Source organism: Adiantum capillus-veneris, chromosome 9 (genome assembly GCF_014529385.1).
Source record: "Adiantum capillus-veneris isolate H3 chromosome 9, ASM1452938v2, whole genome shotgun sequence".
In the NCBI taxonomy this organism is placed as follows: domain Eukaryota; kingdom Viridiplantae; phylum Streptophyta; class Polypodiopsida; order Polypodiales; family Pteridaceae; genus Adiantum; species Adiantum capillus-veneris.
Window position 1 is genome coordinate 99,886,853 of NC_140939.1, and position 8,363 is coordinate 99,895,215.

The 8,363-nt window shown below is 40.4% G+C and overlaps 1 pseudogene; it reads right to left on the minus strand.

Moving 5' to 3' along the window:
• Positions 1 to 485: 485 nt before the first annotated feature.
• LOC147450891 (hydroxycinnamoyltransferase 2-like) lies at positions 486 to 2,519 on the minus strand (annotated as a pseudogene).
• Between the last annotated feature and the right edge of the window lie 5,844 nt (positions 2,520 to 8,363).

Here is an 8,363-nt window from a genome sequence, read left to right on the forward strand (position 1 = left end):
AACGCATCCAATACCTAAAGTTGAGGAGGCAAGGGGATATAAAGCAGGCTCTTTGCTTCCACTTTATTTTATCTGCATAGGCTGATAAGGAAAAGGACCAATCGTAATCTATACCTTGAGAATGACGGAAGAGAAGTACTGCCTTCTTTAGGATGAAGCCATAGCAGAGCAAAGAACATCCCCAGCATTGGGAGAACCATCCACTTCAGCATAGCCGATAGTAATGCATGTGAAATGTAAGCGAAAACTCATCGTTCTTATCTACCATTTCCAGGATTACAATGCCAAAAGACCGCACTAAGACACATGGAAATTTGAAATGATGCCTTCCAAGTTGTTCAATCAACCTATTCTCTGTAATGCATTTCGGACCCATGTAATTATGGGGCACAAGAAGAGTAGCCTTGAAAAAGTCAAAATCACCAAAATACCTTGTCAGCAACCAAGATCCAGCCAAAATGTTTGTAGCCATATGGGCAGTTTTATTAACTAATGGAAGGATCTTTCTCCCGGAAAATAAAAAGCTTCACCTGTATCTGTGCCTTATGCTCAGTCAGAGCACCCAAATCTGAAGAAAAATGATGTATTCAACAGTATCCAGTGTGTTAAATAAAATTCTCTAATGTCCTTGCTCCCACACAGTCACCCACTACTGAAGATGACTCTCCGTAGTCAAAAAATGACTGTTGCCGAAGCAATGAATGAGCTGCAAGCTGTCGCCTGCTGTTGTACACACGTGCAGACCTGAAACTGTCAAGCTACTACCTTTGCAGGTCAAAAACTGACCTGCTATTGCTTTTCTTATTGCCGTCTACCTACAAATGATGCATAAAAAATTGACGACCTGACCTGAAATGCATTGCCTCGATGTACGTTGAGTTGCTCACGAACAGTTTGCTGCTATCACAACCAGTTTGCGTGCCCTGTGTAGAGTGGTCATTCCATTGCAAGCCATTCAAGAGAGAGAGAGAATTTTACTTGCATCATCGAGTACATCTACTGCCTTCCTTATCCTCGCTGTGACTACGCGCACACTCTCTTCCCTCAAATTCTCCACCGTTGCTCGAACATTCACCAAATCCAATGCATTGCCAAAATACGCAGGTGTCAATGCGGGCCTCGATTGCTGCTTCAAGTCTGCCTTTAGATAGAGACAAACGTGTTAATGCGCCAACACAACTTGGTTAGCGAATGTGCAAGAAGGAGATTACAATTGTATATTTATAGCCCTTGAAAGCACAATCAAAGCTTTTCATTACCGTCTGTTCTGACGGCACTTCATATGCTTCCATCAATCTCTTCCATACTAACGCAAGCACGGCTTGGTAGGAGCTTATTGAAGGATTTCCTGATTCTCGGATTGCTTTCCGCTTGAGCTGCTGAACTACAGCACTATCAAAATGCAAAACTTTGCAATGACCCTTCGTCGAAGGACGCTTTATATTAGGGATTTCCATAGCAGCTCTTGGTTCAGGAGTCAGATCTTGCCCAAGCTTTGACGTATCTAGCTAGCATTTTGGATCAAGCACCGTGCGCACATGGAATGGAGGTACTGACACGCCCAGACCTTTACAACATTGGCCCCAAGACCTTAAAAAAATATGAATAAGAGGAACCGTCAAAAACAACATGACTGGTAGTTGGACCAATGGCGATTCCACAACCATCTATGAATGTGGTAACCTGACGAAATTGGTGAAGAAATAAGGCAACTCGACCGGATGAGCTTCATCTATACATAAACACAAACTACAAGGTTACATGTACAATGTATGTAACAGAGAAGAATAACATTATTCTGCATCATGTATGTAAAAATACAACAGGCTAAGATTGCCCATGGTACATGCAGAGATGAATTGAGTTTACCTGGATAGAAAGAAAGGCCTCTTCAAATGGGTTGAAAGGAGTCGGTAGTCAAGTCACTGTAGAGGTGATGGATGGAAAACTTCTCTTCGTGCAGCTCGAAAAAATCATAATCTGCAAAAGCTTCTCTAAACTCGACTCCGACATCATTGCAATCAATAACAATGTTGATGCGTTTGTCGCCATCGCCGTCATTCTCATGGCAAAAGCGTCCAGCAAATAGAAGTCCATGAGGACCTTGGCCAATCCATATTTCAAGGTTTGGATGTCGCAACAAGAACGCCCTTCTTCTTGCAGATAATCAGCATTGGCTAGAAGAGGACACTTCTGACGTAGTTGAAATTCAGAAAGGAGGTGTCTGAAGAAATTGAATCTGTGAGTAGGATGCAATGGCTTTACAACAGAGGTATTCGTAAATTGTACATGGAGATGCTCATCTGATGAACCACCTACGAAGTTGGAAAGCGTTCTCAGCAGAAGAAACTGACGTCGGGTGCAGAGAAAGAGTGAGAAAGTGAGGGAGAGAAAAGTCACAATCTAAAGTCGCGATCATTTGTGTCTTTTCAGTAACGTGGCATAGTTCTCCTTTGAGCTTTCAAAAAATAGTCTTTGGGCTAACTGCCCTAACCAGCGACATCAAAAACCATGATCATGGCATACTTGGTATCATTGCAAGAGACCGTAAACAAACAAGGCGAAGACTTACAGGTACTTGCAATGGAGAATGGCACACTAAGGGTACTTGTGGTTGAGAATGAGAATCTCAAGAGGACACTTGAGATGCAAAATACACATTTGATGCAACTTGAAGAAGTCAATGAATGTAAACGCTCTCTTGTGGACTTGAATTCTTTGAAGGAGGGCATGAGCAAAGTAGAGCATGAGCATGTATTGAAAGAGGAGAAATTTGACACCATGATCCGAGATGTATGCGACATGAAAAATGTATGCACAAACGAGTCTTGGAATGATGTATGTGGTAACAATGTGGTTCCTAATTCCTCACTCATGCAAGATATGGTTCAAACAAAGAATGTTGAGAATGTGGATATGTAGGATTGAAGGAACGGGAGCGACGTTCCAAGAACATTGTTATTCGTGGAATTCCCAAAGAGAAGTTAGAGACACCTCCTTCTCTTGCCATTGTTATTGAAGATTTCTTCAAAACACACTTTGGCATGTCTACAGTTATGGTCTATGGAGCACATAGAGTGGGGAAGCAAGGAGCTCCTTGCTGGGAAGAACGACCAATTGTATACACGATGCATGATGAGACCAAATGAAAGATTATCCTTGATAATAGTTGGATCTATTTGAGAGATACAATTTTTTTTGAATGTGCAATTTCACTATTAAGCAACAAAATATACGTCGCAAGGTATATGAGAAAAAGAATAAGAAAAACAAGGAGATCTCTCACAAAGAATATGTGCCCAAGGAGGAGTCAAGTCCCTTGAGCAAAATAGGGATGTGTGACCTATGAGACTGAGTTATAATTGAAAATATGCTTTTGGAATTGTAATGGATACCCATGGAATGCGGGGGTTGGCATTGATTAACTAACAAGCAAAGCCGATGTTGTACTTCTTGTTGAAACTTGGGAGCATGATACACAAAGGATTAATGGCTTGGAGGATTACAATGTACATTCATTGATGTGGTCAAAGAATCTCAAGAAACGAAGAGGGCAAGGAGGGGTAGCATGCATGGTTAAGAAAGGATTGGAAAATTTTGTATCAATTATAAAAGATGACAAGTACAAACGTTATGTATGGCTAAAAATTATGACACCAAAAAGAGTACCCATTTTTGTACCCGGTTGCTACATTCCTCATCATGATTACCCCTTTTATGGTTGTATCGATACTTATTTCAAAGGCAAAGGTGATGCTATTGTATTTGGGGATATGAATGCTCGCATTGCAACATGATACTCAACAATTTGATATGCCATACATTTCAAGGTAGTTGGAGGAAGTTCACTTGTATGATCGTACTTCAAGGGATGAGAAAGAGCCAAATCACTATGGAAAGTTACTTTTACACATGTGTAATAGCATGGGTATGCTCATTGCCAATGGTGTATCTTTGTGGAGTGGAACCAATGGATTTACATGTAGGAAACATAATGGAGACAGTGTGATTGGCTATATGCTACTCTCCGAAGCCATCATGTATCGCATAAAAAGTTTTATGTTTGGCCAATGGACCCCGGAATCCAACCTTTTGGACCTTATGTATTGATCTTTGATGTGGAGAAGCAACTAAGCATGATAATCTCAGCTAAAAGGAATGAAATTACCACTATGTATGGATTTCAAACGGGCACCAATGTACATTGAAATGGTTGAGGAAAATTTATGGATGACAAAGCTACAATATGATGTACCATTGGAAACTAAATGGGAAGCTTTCAAGAAAGTTATTTTTTCTTGTGCCGAAGAATGCTTTGCCATAAAGCATCTCCATGGTATCAACAAAGATAGATCACGCAAAAGGTGGTTTGACAAAGAATGTCAAGATGATCAAAAGTCCTTGATAAAACTTGATAAAACTATGGAAAAAGACAACTATCAAAGTCATTTGCATACATACAAGTCATTGATTCAAAAGAAGAGAAGAATATGGGAAGTAAAGCAACAACTTTTTCAAGCCCAAGAAAAGGCACATGCATGTGGAAGTTTTTGGAGAAACTTGAGGGGCAAGCAAGTTAATAATTTTAGTAAATTGAGTCTTGTGGATATGTACACACATCGTAGGAAATTATATGAGCAAGCAAATGCTGAAAAAATGTCATTTTATGGTTCACTCCCATGTATGCCCTCTTTTTATACTATTGAGGATGTATGCGGTGGGTTTGAAAAGTTGGCCACTCGCAAAACGGGAGATCTTCAAGGTATCAAGCCGGAGATGATCAAATGGATGGGAGATTCTACCCATGAATGGATGTGTGATATGTTCAACCTTTCACTTCAACATGGTATGCCTTATGATTGGAGTACTAATTGGGTTAAGACTTTGCATAAAGGAGGGGATGTAAAGAATGTAAACAACTACCGTACTATAATGATTGGGTCTCTTATGGCAACGTTGCTTGGGTGCATAATGGAGATGAAATTGAGTGATTGGGCTGAAGAGAATGAAAAGCGTGCAAAAGGACAAGCAGTTTTTTGTTGATGCCATAGCACCATTGATCATCTTGTCACCTTTCGTGTTCTCATGGAGGAAAGTCGGTTGAAAGGCAAGCGATTGTTTTGTTGTTTTGTGGACTTTAAGAACGCATTTAATAGGATTCCACGCAACAATTTGTGGAGAAGGATGGAAGAACTCCAAGTGCCAAGTGAGTTTATGCTTGTGGTTTCTCGAATCTATGAGAAGGTAATTTGTCAATTGTGCATTGGAAGATAAATTTCAAAATTTTTTGTAAGCACTATTGGGGTTAAACAAGGATGTCCGTTGTCACCAACTCTCTTTGGTCTATGCATCGATCAATTGGAACAAATGGTACTTGAATTTATGCAAGAAGAAGGCATTGAAGAGGTCACTATTTACAATGAGGTAATCATGCTTTTGTTGTATGCGGATGATGTAGTGCTTCTATCACACACTTTAGAAGATGCACAAAAGCTTATGGTTGTCCTTGAGAACTTTTTCTTGCATAGTGGGCTAATTGTGAATGAATCCAAAACAAAGGTTATGCTTGTGAAAACGAACCATAAGGAGAAGCCATGCATTGTGTACAACAATGAGACACTTGAAGTTGTTGACAGCTTTAAGTACCTTGGACTTGAGGTTCCATCCAATCACAAGTGGCATGAATGTGCTATGCATCATTTGGAAGTGGGAAAGAGATCATATTATGCATTTGAGAACATGTGTAATGCGGGAAACATCAAGTGTTGGGTTCTCAAGAAGTATCTTTTTGATGCATTGGTGACACTGGTTCTTTTTTATGGAGTTGAAGTGTGGGGCAGGAGCATCTCAAAGTCTACTTGGAAAGAGTTTGAGACTGTCCAAAAGCATTTTCTTACAAAATTTCTCCAATTTAAGACACAAACACCATATATGCTCCTACTTCTTGAGTCCGGATCTCTTTCAATTGAAGTTATGGGCATGGAAAGGGTTGTTGAGTACATGATAAAGATGCGTCAAAACTCCTCACGTCGACTTCCTACAATTGCATGGGAAGCAAGCAAAAAAGTTCAAAAGAGGCATAAAAGAAAGATCTTGAGCATGGGATGGATGCAAGACATAAAGAAGTGGTTTGGGAGATGGGATGCATTACACTTGCTACATGATGCTTCAATTCACTCCCAAGTCAATGAATTTTTTTTACAACGGCAATGTATTATGGCTTGGGAGAAATCCGATGCGTCACGCTTCATACATTATACCACCCAGATTTCTCCCAACTACAAAACCATGTTCTTTGCTGAAAGAGGAAACCGTACTCTCATGCTTGAGCCTATCCCCTTGTCGGCGATACGTACTATTGCAACCATTCAGCTTAGCTCCCATTTCCTTCGATGCGAGACATGGCGTTGAGGCAATGGAGAAGAGTCAAATCAACCGTGCACATTATGCTCACAGCAAGTTCAAGAGTCTGAGTACCACACACTACTAGAGTGCTCAGCTTTTGGTCACATTTGAACTTGCTTCTCTCACATTTTTAGCCATGACTTAGACTTACACACTATCCTCTCCCAGCCACAATGTGGCGCTCATCACCACATTGGAGCATCGAGACTCTCATCCCCCCTCTCCCCCCCCCCCCCTCTCTCTCTCCCCCCCCCCCCCCCCCCCCCCCCCCCCCCCCCCCCCCCCCCCACACACACACACACACACACACACACACACACACACACACACACACCACGTGCTTCATTCTTTTAGGGGATCAACAAAGGATGTATAGTAATTACTTGGAGACAAAAATTCGTATGAATCACCTACACTTTCTTGAAAGTAGTACGTGCAACAAGCAACATTCACTATAGCCTACATATTGTGGCAAGAGGCACGACAAAACCCTAACTATTCTCCTACTAGCTATATACATATAGATATCATGGAAGCAAAGGGTGAAGGTTGAGGAGTTGGGGATATCATGTACATGTCATGGATCAGGGAATGAAGGTTTTGATCTCACATCACATCAACCTCTCTCTCTCTCTCTCTCTCTCTCCTCTCTCTTTGAAAAGTGTTCTTATATTACGATGTATTCTTTTTTACATCTTGCTCAGAACGAGCTTACATCTATCTCTAAGTTGAGAGTCAGACATAGTCAGAACGTCCTCCATTACCCTTAATAAAATCAAACTTGAAGGAATAGAAGGCGGGAGGAAAGGGGTCCATCAAACCCGATGCAATTCCTGGCATTTCAAATATATCACAAGATTTCAGGCTCTAATTAATGAGTGCAAGCAAAATAGCTGAGCATCATCCAAAATTTTGAGAAAAGTAAAGTAGTAGAAAACTTAGTAAACTTAACACCCCAGGAAGCACTCCACAAATGTTTAAACCAACTCCACCAATTCCACCACTCCATGAGTATTTCCAGTCGGTTACAGAAAAAACATTTGCCATTGCCAAACCTTTTTCTACCTTGTAATACAGCAGTGAGAGTGCCCCAACAATGATTCTCCACAAAAATACTTTTATTTTAAAAGGTATAGGCAGTTTCCAAATGTTTTGCAATACAATGAGACCTCGACTCTCTCTCTCTCTCTCTCTCTCTCTCTCTCTCTCTCTCTCTCTCTCTCTCTCTCCCCCCCCCCCCATGTGCTTCATTATTTTAGGGGATCAACAAGGGATGTATAGTGTCAAAGAAAACAAATATTTTTTTTGAACAAATTAATTGGAGACAGAAAGTCATATTGAATCACCGAGGCTTTTTTGAAGTTAGTGCTTGCAACAAGTGATAATCATTGTACCCTACATATTGATATGATAAGAGGTGCAAAAAAACACTAACTATTCTCTTGCAAGTTATATACATGTAGTCATTATGGAAGAAGTAGGTCTAACCAAGCTCTCTTGGATGCATCCCAAGTTTCAAACATTGTATGGTTGATGGAAGAGTGTACCTCCTCCAACCAAAGACACTTGCTCTTTTGTACTCACATCTTGTGAGAGCCATCAAAATTCCCATGGAAGAAGTGGTGAGTTCCAGTAATCTATATAGAAAGTCATGAGAAGTTTATAAGACATATATTATAGCATGGTGATGGACCTCAAGCTATAGGTAATATATACACTACAAGAGGTTGCTCCAAGGTTGATGCTTTGATTATCAACGTCGAGTCACATTGTCAGTATGTTCGGCAAAGAGTGAGTTTAAGAGAGAATGATTATTTTCAGGAAAAGAATAGTTTTTGGTCTAGATGTCAATGATGATACCAGTTAGACATCGATGCCCATATTGAGAATTAGATTGATGACCTGCTAAAAGTAGATCGAAAAATGGATTTAACTTTTCTTTACAATTATTACTATCA